This window comes from Bos indicus, chromosome 4 (genome assembly GCF_029378745.1).
Source record: "Bos indicus isolate NIAB-ARS_2022 breed Sahiwal x Tharparkar chromosome 4, NIAB-ARS_B.indTharparkar_mat_pri_1.0, whole genome shotgun sequence".
Lineage (NCBI taxonomy): Eukaryota > Metazoa > Chordata > Mammalia > Artiodactyla > Bovidae > Bos > Bos indicus.
The window spans coordinates 15,663,705-15,677,949 of NC_091763.1; positions in this window are offsets into that span (position 1 = coordinate 15,663,705).

Genomic DNA, 14,245 nt, shown 5'->3' on the forward strand with positions numbered 1-14,245 from the left:
CCATGGGGCCGCAAAGAGTCAGACACGACTGAACGACTTTCACTTGCTAACACAAGAAATCCAAAGAAGATTTTCGTTTTTATGGAGAAGGTAAGAAAAGTGAGAATACCATTCCACAGCATTGATTTTGCTGCGATGGAGCCGTTACAGAGATGGAGCACACCCTCCTGAGGGGGGTACCGTGGCACCATCAAGCCCTTCCCCAGGGACTACCCTCAGCATTTCAGCATCACACCACCCTCGTTTTGAACTGTGTCTGTGAGCATCTGTGCTCCATCTCAGTTTATTTTGTGCATCTGTTAGCACGATGTGTCCTAAGGTAATTGCTTGTTTGCTTTATGCCATTTCAGCTTATGAAAGCTTTCATAGGAACGCTGCACTTTCAGAGAGCCAGGAAACCTCTATTTAGCTGGTCACTGGATAAGGACTGCCCAAGGAAATGGCATGATTTTGGACAAGGTAGCTCTCTTCAGTTGAGGGTAATTCTTGGAACTTGATTGAGAACCATCAGCGGCCCACACTCCTAGCAGCTGGGGAATAACAGGTGCCTCAGACGTGCAGGGGAGATTGGACCCCACCTCACTACAGAATCTCAGTAAAAATCTGGCCATGAAAGCTCACCTGTGGCTTCTGTCTTCAGTCCTTTATCATTTTGTTTTCTTTTGGCTCTTCAAGAGTATCCAGACCTTCCCACTCTCTCACCATTTGTGCTTTGATTTTTCAGTGCTTTAAAACATTCTCAGTTTAAAGACTGAGAGTGAAGCTAAAACAATACTTGCCCGGGAACTCCTCAGATTGCTCTGAACAACTCCCAGGTATGCTTTGCTCAAAAGAATACTGTTCTGAACCAATCTGGGCTTCTGAGAAAAGTGAATTGAGTAGGCAGGAAAGTTGGGAGCTGCCTGTGCAGTGTGGGCTAGGATGGTCACGGAGATTGCCCGGGGTCACTCAGTTCTGAAATTGTCTCCATTCATAACTACCTCTGAAACCTGGTGTTGCTCACCCATCAGTGTCATTCACTTTGCCCTTAGGGCGAACTGTTTGGTTTTGTTCATCACGTTGTGTCTGATTGGAATTTCCAGGCTTGGCTGCGTGATACCTCTGACACCTCGAGGTGAGGTCAGCCTGCTGTTCCTCTGTGTCCATGAAAGGGCACACATGTGAAGCTGACATCATTCCTGCCCTGGTTTTTACCTAATACACAAGCTAAATTATACCTGTTGGAGCTGTAGTAAAAGACATGAGAGGTACTAGCACTTACCTGGGGATTGCTGAATATCTGCTGAAAACACGATTGAAGAATGAATGAGGGCCTCTGGGGTAAAGGAGTGCTCAACTGTGAAGCAGATGGGCAGTTACAGTAGATAGAATTTGTAAAATAGCCTCCCCTCTCCAAAAATGTCCCAGCCTAACCCCCAGAACCTGTGACTCTGAGGAAATAGCACTTCCGTGATTCTGTTGTGCTAAAGTATAGTTTGCCGTACTGTGCTGTCACTCAGTCGTATCTGACTCTGTGACCCCATGGCCTGTACCCCGCCAGGCTCCTCTGTCCATGGGATTCTCCAGGCAAGAGTACTGCAGTCGGTTGCCACACCCTCCTCTAGGGGATCTTCCCAACCCAGGGATCCAACCCACATCGCCTGCATTGGCAGGCAGATTCTTTATCACTGAGCCGCCTGGGAAGCCCAAATCATAGTTTACTTTCTTAAAACAAGGAGATTATCTGGCATTATCCAGATGAACTCAGTGTAATCACAAGAGCCTTTAGGAATGGAGAGCTTTCTCCAACCAGAGTAGAAAAGGACATCAGATCTGAAGCATGGATAAACTACCCTGTTGTTGCTTTGAAGCTAAGGGGGACCAGGTGAAAATAAATGTGCACGTCCTCTAGCAGCAGAGCAAACCCAAGCTGACATCCAGCAAGAAAACGGGGTCTCAGTCCTCAGCTGCAAGGGCCTGAGTTGTGCTATCATCCTCAGTGAGCCTGAAGTGTATTTTTTACCCAAGCTGCCGGATAGGAGACCCCGAGCATGGAGCCTGTCTGGACTTCTGACCTACAGAACTGTGAGATTACAGATCGGTGCTATTTTAAGATGATAAATGTGTGGTAATTTGTTACTGCAGCAACAGAGAGCTAGTACAGTAGCCAAAATCAACAAGTTCACTCCTCACTATTTTGTAAAGCCCTTGTTTCTTTGGAGAAAATTAGCATCTGCCTCTAAAACCAGTCTGTCAGAAGGGGAGGGTAGCCTGAGATCCAAAGCGTATTATGCATCATTATGTGCTGACTTGAGCTGGAGCTTTATGTACCTGCACTCCAAACACATATCCTATGTGGCAAATGCTGTTAGCATCCTAATACCATCATAGACTGCTGACTGGTATTCACAGAAACTAAGAGATGAGTCCAGTGAGCTCTCAATCCTGGTGCACACCAGAATCACCTCATGAGCTTTTGAAATTCCTATGGCATAGTCCTGAGTCAGTGCAGTCCAGGCCTCTGGCACTTTTAATTTTTTTTTTTACTCAGTTTTAGTCACAGGGCTTATTATTTATTTGCTGTTTACTTGTCTTCCAATTTTATTGAAATGTAATTTAAATATAGCCCTGTATAAGTGGGGGCAGGAGGAGAAGGGGATGACAGAGGATGAGATGGATGGATGGCATCTCTGACTCGATGGATGTCACTCTCAGTGCACTCCAGGAGTTGGTGTTGGACAAGGAGGACTGGCGTGCTGTGATTCATGGGGTCGCAAAGAGTCGGGCACGACTGAGCAACTGATCTGATCTGATCTGTATAAGTTGAAGGTATACAGTATAATAATTTGACTTATATACATCATGAAATGAGTAAAATAAATTTAGTGAACATCCATCATCTCACATAGACTCAACATTAAAGAAATAGAAAAACAAAAGTTTTTCTTGTGTGAAAACTCTTAGGACTTTAACTTTCAGTTTTAACATATAGCTATGGCTATGGCTAAGTCACTTCGGTCGTGTCCGACTCTGTGCGACCCCATAGACGGCAGCCCACCAGGCTCCCCCATCCCTGGGATTCTCCAGGCAAGAACACTGGAGTGGGTTGCCATTTCCTTCTCCAATGCATGAAAGGGAAAAGTGAAAGTGAAGTCGCTCAGTCGTGTCCGACTCTTAGCGACCCCATGGACTGCAGCCTACCAGGCTCTTCCACCCATGGGATTTCCAGGCACAAGTACTGGAGTCGGGTGCCATTGCCGGTATCTTTATCATGTTGTACTTACATCCCTCAGTTCAGTTCAGTCGCTCAGTCGTGTCCAACGTTTTGTGACCCCATGAATCGCAGCACGCCAGGCCTCCCTGTCCATCACCATCTCCCGGAGTTCACTCAAACCCACGTCCATCGAGTCAGTGATGCTATCCAGCCGTCTCATCCTCTGTCGTCCCCTTCTCCTCCTGCCCCCAATCCCTCCCAGCATCAGAATCTTTTCCAATGAGTCAACTCTTCACATGAGGTGGCCAAAGTACTGGAGTTTCAGCTTTAGCATCATTCCTTCCAAAGAACACCTAGGGCTGATCTCCTTTAGAATGAACTGGTTGGATCTCCTTGCAGTCTAAAGGACTCTCAAGAGTCTTCTCCAACACCACAGTTCAAAAGCATCAATTCTTCGGCGCTCAGCCTTCTTCACAGTCCAACTCTCACATCCATACATGACCACAGGAAAAACCATAGCCTTGACTAGACGGACCTTTGTTGGCAAAGTAATGTCTCTGCTTTTGAATACGCTATCTAGCTTGGTCATAACTTTCCTTCCAAGGAGTAAGAGTCTTTTAATTTCATGGCTGCAATTGCCATCTGCAGTAATTTTGGAGCCCAAAAAATAAAGTCTGACACTGTTTCCACTGTTTCCCCATCTATTTCCCATGAAGTGATGGGACCAGATTCCATGATCTTTGTTTTCTGAATGTTGAGCTTTAAGCCAGCTTTTTCCCTCACCTCTTTAACTTTCATCAAGAGGCTTTTGAGTTCCTCTTCACTTTCTGCCATAAGGGTGGTGTCATCTGCATATCTGAGGTTATTGATATTTCTCCCAGCAATCTTGATTTCAGCTTGTGCTTCTTCCAGCCCAGCATTTCTCATGATGTACTCTGCATATAAGTTAAATAAGCAGGGTGACAATATACAGCCTTGACGTAGTCCTTTTCCTATTTGGAACCAGTCTGTTGTTCCATGTCCAGTTCTAACTGTTGCTTCCTGACCTGCATATAGGTTTCTCAAGAGGCAGGTCAGGGGGCCTGGTATTCCCATCTCTTTCAGAATTTTCCACAGTTTACTGTGATCCACACAGTCAAAGGCTTTGGTATAGTCAGTAAAGCAGAAATAGATGTTTTTCTGGAACTCTCTTGCTTTTTTGGTGATCCAGCAGATGTTGGCAATTTGATCTCTGAATGGTTATCTGCTCCACGTTGGTCAGGACAGCCTTCTCCCTGATGAAGGGCTCTTTCCCATGGGGTGCCAGGAGAAGCACAGTGAAGCAGGACTGCAATGGCACAGGCAAAGCTATCTACAGGCACCTGCCTTTCCTGTTCCTGAGAAGCTCCCTGACACCCCAACTGCCCCAACCACCCAGGCCCTTGTTTTTAATATTGTTGCTGGCCAAAATCTTGGTTTTCTCTGACCACCAAATAAAATATATGGAGACAGAGTTTGGAGGAAATAGAAAGATGGCTTTAATCCTCAGCTGATGGAGAGGGAAACACAGTAGGCTCATGCCTCAAGAACTGTGTCCCCCCCACCACCACCCCGTGAGAAGTCTAGGGGCTTATATAAGATAAGGGCTCGCAGTCAGGAGTCAGTGATGAGGAACAAAGGTCTTGCATTGTTTTAAAGACAGTCATGGGCTGATGTCAGTAACCCAGTAATTGAGTCTGGCAGTTTGGTGGTCCTGTGGCCTTCTTTCTGATATAGAACTACAAAGGAAAGGGTGTTGTAATGCTAAACACCAGATACAGGATGCATTTAGCATAGAGTCAAAGGAAAATAGATGTGAAGTGTAGCTCCTGCAATGTTAAGGGGGCGGAAAAGCAAACTTAGTTACGGACATGCAGAGTTAGGAGCAATTAAAGTAAAAAGCTGGGAATGTTCAGGCCTGTTCACTGTCCTCTTTATCTTCTTTGTTCTCAGGAAAGGGAAAAAAAAAACACTCATTCTTCTTTTTTTCCTTTTCACTGCAACAATATTACTAGTTTCCTTTTTCAAAAGATTAATACAGTGGCAATGGTTGAAGTTGGCTTTATCCACTACTTGAGTTTTAAATTATATTTACGGTGAGTGAGGGCCTACTTGCCTAAAACTATGAGATTAAGTCATTTGTTGAATGAATGAGTTTGATGGGGTTCAGGGGAGACCACACCAAGATGTGCCACTCTGGCACGTGGATTATTTTGAGCTGAAAAGAAACAAGGCTGAAAAGATTCAGGAAGAACCGTTGAACTTCCCCTTTACTGTTTAAAGAATTTAGAAGAGAAGGCTTATTCCAGGAAGTAGCTCTCACCATAGATGACTATTGGAAAGTATGCACTCAGTGACACAGGGAAGAACCTGCTGCTGCTGCTGCTGCTGCTAAGTCGCTTCAGTCGTGTCCGACTCTGTGCGACCCCATAGACGGCAGCCCACCAGGCTTCCCCATCCCTGGGATTCTCCAGACAAGAACACTGGAGTGGGTTGCCATTCCCTTCTCCAGTGCATGAAAGGGAAAAGTGAAAGTGAAGTCACTCAGTCGTGCCCGACTCTTAGCTAGCAAGGCCCTTTTGATCAAAGTCTTCTCTGTGTCACATTGTCTTTAGATGACTCAGCAAACATTTGTTTACAAAGCATTAATTCTTCTCATCTTCCTCTGAAATTGCCTTATTAACACGCATGGAGGGAAGCACTTAGGAATGTGTAATCCAGGGTATTTGGTAGATAACTGTGTGCTCAGTCGTGTCTGACTCTTTGTGACCCCAAGGACTACACCTGCCAGGCTCGTCCATCCGTAGGAGTTCCCAGTCAAGAATACTGGAGTGGGTTGCCATTTCCTTTTCCAGGGGATTTTCCCAGTCCAGGGATCAAACCCACGGTTCTTGTGTCAATACATGGCGGGCAGGTTCTTTACCACTGAGCCACCTGGAACTTCCCCTCAAAGTCCCAAACCCCAGCCTCCCCTTCCAGAATTCAGAATGGTATGTATATGTATATATACACTTTATCTTGCCTTGCTGTCTTTGAATTCTTCATGCTCTTATGGTTTCCCTTTACACAAGTAATAAATTTAATTTTCTCCTGTTAATCTGCCTAATGTCATTTTCATTGCCAGCCAGAAGAACTGAGGAGGGGAAAGGGCAAAATTCTCCTCCCCCACAAGTTCACTGAGTACTAATTTCAGGCCAGCATTGCATGGAGATTGAGCCATCAGGAAGTTTAGAGAAATTAAAGGGCATACAAAGAGGTAACATGAGATCTGATTCTATGTCCGATTAAAATTGTCAGTTATATGTGTATATGGTCTTTAAACCCTAACTCTCAACAGGCCTGGACCTGCAGTTGGCCCCACCAGGAAGAAGAGACACACACAGAGCTGGCCTACCTGGGTGGCTAGAAACCTTAATAGCTAAAGCCTGAGAAATCCTGAGACCCTTTAGAGACAGTGGTAATTTCCAAAGAAAAGAATTCCTGAAACAATAGTGTTAGCTTTTGATGGACAGGTGTGAAAGTTTTGTTTAAACGTAAATCAACTATGTCCTGATTGAGGAAGGAAGTTTATCTATGACAAATAGCAAGTCTTCCTCTCGGGTCTGGGTGTCGACTGTTTGGGACTTTTGCAGTGCCTCTCCAGAGAGATTTAGGTGTTGGTGATACTCAATTGCATAAACACTTTCTGGATGAAACTATATCTCCTTAAGTAAGTAGTGCTGCCGCTGCTGCTAAGTCGCTTCAGTCGTGTCCGACTCTGTGCGACCCCATAGACGGCAGCCCACCAGGCTCCCCCGTCCCTGGGATTCTCCAGGCAAGAACACTGGAGTGGGGAAGTAAGTACTAGATACGTGAAAATATTAGCTTAACTGCTAAAGAATTTGCTAATCCTAAAATATGTACATTTCAAGGAAAGCATTTCCTTTAGAAATGCGACACAGAAATCATGTAACTGATGAGGTATGGTAGGCAAGTGTGTTGCAATATGTCTTAAGTGAATTTTTTAAATGCTTATTACTTTTTGAGGAGTTTATACATATGCATGGTAAAACATTTTTTTTTAAAGAAAAAGACACCTCTCTTTTATCTTGCTTAGATTTAAAAAATGATTTGATAGGAAGAGGTCCAGTGCAATAGGCAGTACACACTCAAATAGTTTAAAAGGAGAAGCAAACAGAATGAATTTGGATACTAAATGAGTTTTAATACATAGTTTGGAAAAGATGAAATGGGCAGAAGCTGTAACTTAGTCTGCAGAGAAGACATTTAGGAGAAGCAAAAGTTAATAATAGATTTTCAATGTCTCAATATCTAGTACTAGACATCAGGTAACTGCCACATATTTACTTACTTGTTGCACAGTCACTCTGCATTATTTGTCCCAATTTACTGATGAGTCTGAGATTAAGCAATTTTCTTGGGTGTGAATCCCAGCTGTGCATCTTACTAAGTGGCTAGTCCTAAATTTATGAAAAGTTTTGAAACTTATTTTCCTCATCTATAAAATAGTTGTTGTTTAGTCTCTAAGTCATGTCTAACCTTTTTGTGACCCCATGGACTGTAGCCTGCTAGATTGCTCTGTCCATGGGATGTCCTAAGTAAGAATACTGGAATAGGTTGCCGTTTCCTTCTCCAGGGGATCTTCCTGACCCAGGGATTGAACCCACATCACATACATTGACAGGCAGACTCTGCCACTGAGCCACCAGGGAAGCCCCATCTATATGATAGGGGTAAGCAATGTCATGAGCATGCGTGTAAGTTCCTTAGCATAGTGCCTTGGACATGCAGTGACGTGAAAGTCGCTCAGTCATGTCCGACTCTTAGCGACCCCACGGACTATACAATCTGTGAAATTCTCCAGGCAAGAATATTGGAGTGGGTAGCCCTTCCCTTCTCCAAGGGATCTTCCCCCAGTTCAACCCAGGGATCAAACCCCTGTTTCCTGCACTGTAGGTGGATTCTGGGACATACAAGAACTTAGCAATTCTTTTACTGTTATTGCTGTGTGCTTGAACCTCTCAGATCTATGCTGGGAAACAGCAAAACAGAAGTAGCCCCACTCTGGTTTCCTGTAATCTTGCTCTCAAGACCTAATTCTAAGATAAGGCATGTCAGTCGTCATCCTACATGACTTGAGTTTTATTTCTTAAGAGAGAAAATGGGTCCCAAGAATCTCATTTGCCAACAGAAGTAATTATAAGTCATTAACATTTTGCTCAGCCTTTGTGAATCGTGATCAGGTTACAAAGACATCTGATTATATTACAGAAAAAGAAAAGGAAGAAGAGAGAATGAGGCCTTCTACTCCCATTTCTTATCTGTGATTGCCTGAACCTCACATTCCCCCATTCTGTCCACAGTTACAAGGGCTTCTAGGCTTCTGTAAGGTGGATGGCTACATTTTTTTTTTCTTAATAAACTCAATATTAACATGTGGCCACCCAGATAGAGGAGAAAACTTTCTGGGGTCCAGATGTTTTCAAAGCTAGATTAAGTAGAAGGTCAGCGAGACAGCAGGCAGAGGCACTAATTGGTCAGGGGCAGCAGAACATTTCTGGAGACATAATAAGATTAAGAAAACTGTGCTGGGCAGAACTCACTTCAGGGAGAGTACTGTACATGTAGGAAAGGCTTTGTAGATGGATGAAGGTGAGAGCTCAGGACTCCAGCATCATTTGGAGTCACCCAGATATTCACTGAAACACCGAGTATAGGTTCAGTTAACCGAAGCTTCACTGCTTTGCTCCTGGGGTAGGAAGGATTGGAACCTGAGCTGGGTCCCACATTCTCTGCCCTTTTTCCATGAAAAGCTGGGCTTCACCTCTAAAGAAGTATTGAACGGATATAGGGAGATAAAATTTAATATGGTAACCAGATACTCCTGGTCTTGGTTTATGAAATATTTCCAAATGGCATCTGGGAGGTGCTCATAGAACTTACACTGTATCTTTATGTTGTGTGTTACATTTCAATCTTTTACAACAGAGGTTGTTTTTTTTTTTTTACTGGACCTCTTCCCCTTCTGGAGGAGGAAACCATACCTGATGTCACCATCAAGAACAGAAATTAGCAGTCACGTTGGGATTCTCTGATCCCACATCTTGCCACTGCCCAATTCACCAATGTATGTAACTGAGTCTGGCAAAACTCTCTGCTATTATTTAAAATGTAAAACCTAAATGCCAGTAATAATGGGTGCAATGGTAACTTGACTTGCTTATATAAAGCTGTTCTGTCGTGGCTTCGTCTGTCTTGCCCTGTTGTGGGATATTTCTTGATGCAAGATAATGACATGCTGGTAGCAAAGAGGGATTTGCTTGAATAGTTAACCATTAGTTATTATGCTGATTGCAGTTTATTCCATAGCAGAATTCCATATCTTTGTTCATTTTTTGTGCCACCTTATGTAGACACAAATAGGACTGGAACTGAAAGTCTCACTCAGCTTTACTTGGACATAGAGAGGGACGGAACTCAACAACTGCAATGTGTTCTGTGCACCCTGTTATTTCAGACACTGAAACTGTCTGGCCGTAAACATTGTTTTAATGTGAGAAGGTACACCTGGTTATCCAGCATGTGCAAGGGAATGATTTGATCATAGCAAAATCTAGAGGACATGTGAGTTTGGGAAGCTCTGGATTCAAACATCCTAGTAAATGGCAAGTTCATATGCCAAGGAAAATAGGCTCCTGTAATGGGTAAATTTCTGTGCATTATATTGAGAGGGAATGGACCATGGAAGCTTCAACATGTTCCCTTGCATAATGATGAGATTTGTTTTAAAATTTATATAAAAAGCCAGGATATCTGGGGCAAGATATAGACAATGCAGAACCTATGAAAGGAGGTCTTAGTTTGACAAGCCATGTAATAGTAATGGCTGCAGTCAGCTGTTGGTATTTTTACAGTATGTAAGGGAGAGAGTGGAGGTGAAGACCCCTTTTGTTGTGTGCTGTTTCAGTTAACTACGAGAGGAATCCATGTGTTCTATCTCATCTAAGATTTCTTTTTCGGCCATAAGCCAGAACTTCAGGGGTGTGGATAAATTTGTCCTAATAGTAAACCCTGCTATGCTTGGTAAAATGTCAAGCTTTGCTCCCTATATAGAGAAAGGAGTAGCTATTTGTTTAATGCACAGTCATGCACTTGGGTGCAAGAAATGTCTGCAAAAAAGAAGAATGTTCTGGCTTCTATATTCAGTAACAAAAACCCCACTGGGCGGTAAAAAACAAATCGTTGCATCTTCTGTGATTTTTGTTAAGGAATTGGTAGGTGGCAGAGCATCCATCTCTATATAGAAGTGAGGTGACTTCTCATGGCAGAATATTTATTTTGCAGTGGGAAAAATGATGAAAGGGAGCCAAGTACTTCTTTCTTTTCCCTCTCGGAGAGGGTGGCCTTCACCAGTTGACCTGAGTATCCATCTAATTGAAGATTGTGGGGGTGCACAGTCTTGGAGACTGGGATTTATTAAGAAGAGTACTTACTTACTTCTTTATAAGAAAGAAGAAATGTAAAAAAAAAATAGCAAAAAAACCCCCCAAAACACTTCACTTTGTCTTGTTCAGATTCTAGCATAAAAAATAAGATTATGCAGGAAAAAAAATTTTTTAAGACTTCCAAGTCAGGCTGTTGAGATCTGAGAGAGGATTTTTCAGATGATCTCTGGTCCTCTTTAATGGACAGCAGCACCAGCCCAGAGGAGCCAGCTTATGGAGTTCTCCTGTGGGCTAGAGAAGAAACCCGTGCTAACTGTGACACCAAAGCTCCAATACCTGCTGCCACATGGAAGAAGGTGTGTCATAAGGTCAGACAGCCCATCCATCGTTCTTCCCAGTGGATGGTGGGAAGAGGCAAGCTGGGTAGAGAAGGAGGACTAAGCAAACAAAAGCACCAGGATGATGTGTTCACACCCCCCCTCACCTGCCCCACTCTCCAGCTTAGATGAGCAAGGAAATCGCAGAAGTAAAGAAGGCAAAGATGTTCCTAACAGTCTTACAGGCTGCTCTGCACAGTCCTGGGGAGAACCCACATGACTTGGCCGTGCAGGAGGGCAGGAGGAAACCAGTTATGGTTTCCCCAACTGGTCTTGGTTCCCATGGGGTGTATCTGTAGGATACAGATGTCCTTATCCTTGAAAATCTTCATACAAAAACTGTGAGAAGAATATATTGTTTTATATGGCTATATGTTTAATGTGTTCCTATTAATTCAGGCATCACCGATACAGTGAACACGAACTTGGGCTGAACTTCAGGAGATGGTGAGGGACAGAGAGGCCTGGCATGCTGCAGTCCATGCAGTAGCAGAGTCAGACATGACTGGGCAGCTGAACAACAACATTAGTTCAGGATTGTGGTGGACACTGAGTCTATTTCATTTATAATTATAATTATCTCAAAAGTTATTCCCTTTAAGGGTTTTGTAATATATGGTGTCAGTCAGTCAGTTATGTGGTGTAAGAACATAATTTGAGGACAAATATACAAATTGCCTTTCAAAGATCTGGTACTTACGTTTCAATGGCAACATAAGTCAACACAAAGCCACTGCCCTGATCTAAAAATGACTGAAACATGATGAAGACATGTATTTGCCTTTCATTTTAGACCAGGTCTTACAGGATTTGATAAAATATAATGTGTATTGAGGAGCAATTCAAAAAGCTAGGCATTACATAATCACTCTTGTTGCTATAAAACAAATGTGATAACTGTGTCTAAATTGTCAAAGTACATGGTGAATATAGTCTTTTCAAATAAACATTCTTATCATGAGCTTTTGGATCTTGAAGGCTCAGCGTGTCTGTGTCCAGTGTCTTAGCAAAGCATCATGTTTCCTTCCTGCCAGTGTTTTTCCAGCTGACACTTCCTGTCTATCCATTTGTCAAGGACAACTTTCCTTTCTTCAGTGGCAACTGGTCTTATTTGAAAATATTGGTGCCTGTTCTCTCAGCCTCTCTCTCTTTACCATCCTCTTTTTTTTCTCCCCCTAGTTATTATACCTTCTCATTTTTCAAAGGGGCAGCAGATCCATTGGTAAGGTCTTTACCGTGAGAAGATGTAGGCAGTGTGGAAAATCCTCACGCATGTAGCATTTCATGAAAGTGTACGTTGGTTAGAGTGGTGCGATTAGAAAGATTATCTGGATTCAAGGCCAGTTTTGCTGCCAAAAAACGGCCTGCTTCTCCCAAGACAGAAGTCTGTCTTGGTCACATCCTCACGTCCCAAACTGTCCAGTTGACATGGATGAGCTTGCTTCTTGGGAGGCAAGTTGTTTGAAATTCTCCTGGACCACTGCAGCTTCTGTCTGCAGCTATGAGGTTCTTACTTTCCGATTTTACATTTTCTTTTCTGTACGTATCTGGGTGCATCTGACTGCCCACTTCAGCATCTCAGCCAGCCAGCCTTGCCTACCCCCAGCAAGTGCTCAAAGTAGATTCAGTATTTCATGTGTATACTCTTTTCACAATGTCATCAATAATTCAGCAGGCATTGCAGCACGTCTAAAATGCTGCAAAGGCAAACATTTTCCAGTCTCCACCCTGCCGTGCTCCTGCCAGTCTGAGACTCTACACTCAGGGTTGGTTCTGACTAAGGCTCTGCCTTTTGGTCCAAGGATATAACCCCAATCAATAGCCAAACACCTACTTGAGAGCTGCCTCGCCCCCCACCCCCCACCACCCTTGTTGGTCAGCTTGTGCGCATTTTACAAATGCAAAATTTTACAAATACAAGAATATCTGACTAATGCCTGATGTTTAATGAGGCACTTAGAAGAGGGTATACAGAAAATTATTTCTGGGTATATTTTGATGAACAAAAGAATTTTGGATCAGGAGCAGCTTCTGTTAGAGGTACCTAGAAAAAAAGGAGGGGAAAAAAAGTGAAGTAATAGGCATGGGCCAAAGGAGGCAGAGTTGGCAGGAAAAGAGGAGAGATTTTTTCAGTGAAATACTGGGAAGATAAAAGAAGATAATTGAAAGTAAGCCAGGGCCTATGAGCCTCAGTCCGTGGGAGTGTACAAGCAGAGAGAGGTACTGAAGAGCTGAGGAGATGGGAAGCAGGAGGGAGAGATCATTAGCTCCAGAGTTCCACATTCAGAAAGAAATTTGTAGCAAATATCACTGGTTATCGATGGGATTTCCCCCTTCTTCCAAATTAACAAAATGCTTGTTTGTTTAGAACAGAAATACCATTGGTTAAAAACTCTAGTTTTCCTACAGAAAAAGACTCACAGACATAGAGAATGAACTTATGGTTGTTGGGGTTGGAGTGAGGGAAAGAAAAGGGGAAAAGGATAATTGGGGAGTTTGGGATGGACATGTACACACTGCTATATTTTAAATGGGTAACCAACAAGGACCTACTGTATAGCATGTGGGACTCTGTTCAATGTTATGTGGCAGACTGGGTGAGAAAGGAGTTTGGGAGAGAGTGATTACATGTCTATGTAGGGCTAAGTCCCTTCACTGTGCATCTGAAACTTTCACAACATTGCTGTGATATTGGCTATACCCCAATACAAAATAAAAAGTTAAAAAAAATAAAAAACAGAAAAAAAACCCAACTCTAGTCTTCCTAGATCCTCTTTCAACTGTGGGTGTGAGGTGATACCAATGAGACATAAGTGAAACTCCCTACAGACTTTGGTTCTCCAATAAATGCAAAGCCTCCGGAAAGAAAGAATATCGCTATTCCCCTTTGGTCTTCCTCCTTTCTGCCTTGTGAGTGGTCCTGATGCTGCAGAAACAGCAGTCATCCTACAATCACAAGGAAGAAAACCACATGACCAAGGATAGAAGTGACTCGTGGAAAAGATGGAAGTGGAAAGATTGTGATTCTTGATGAAAACCTTGAGTCACTGCATTTTGGTTATTTGAAGCAGACTGCATTTCTAACAGAGTAAGGCTCAACAGTAACGAATCCACCTGTCAACACAGGAGATGCAGGTCTGATTTCTGGGTCTGGAAGATCCCCTACAGAAGGAAATGGCAACCCACTCCAGTATTCTTGCCCGGAGAATCCC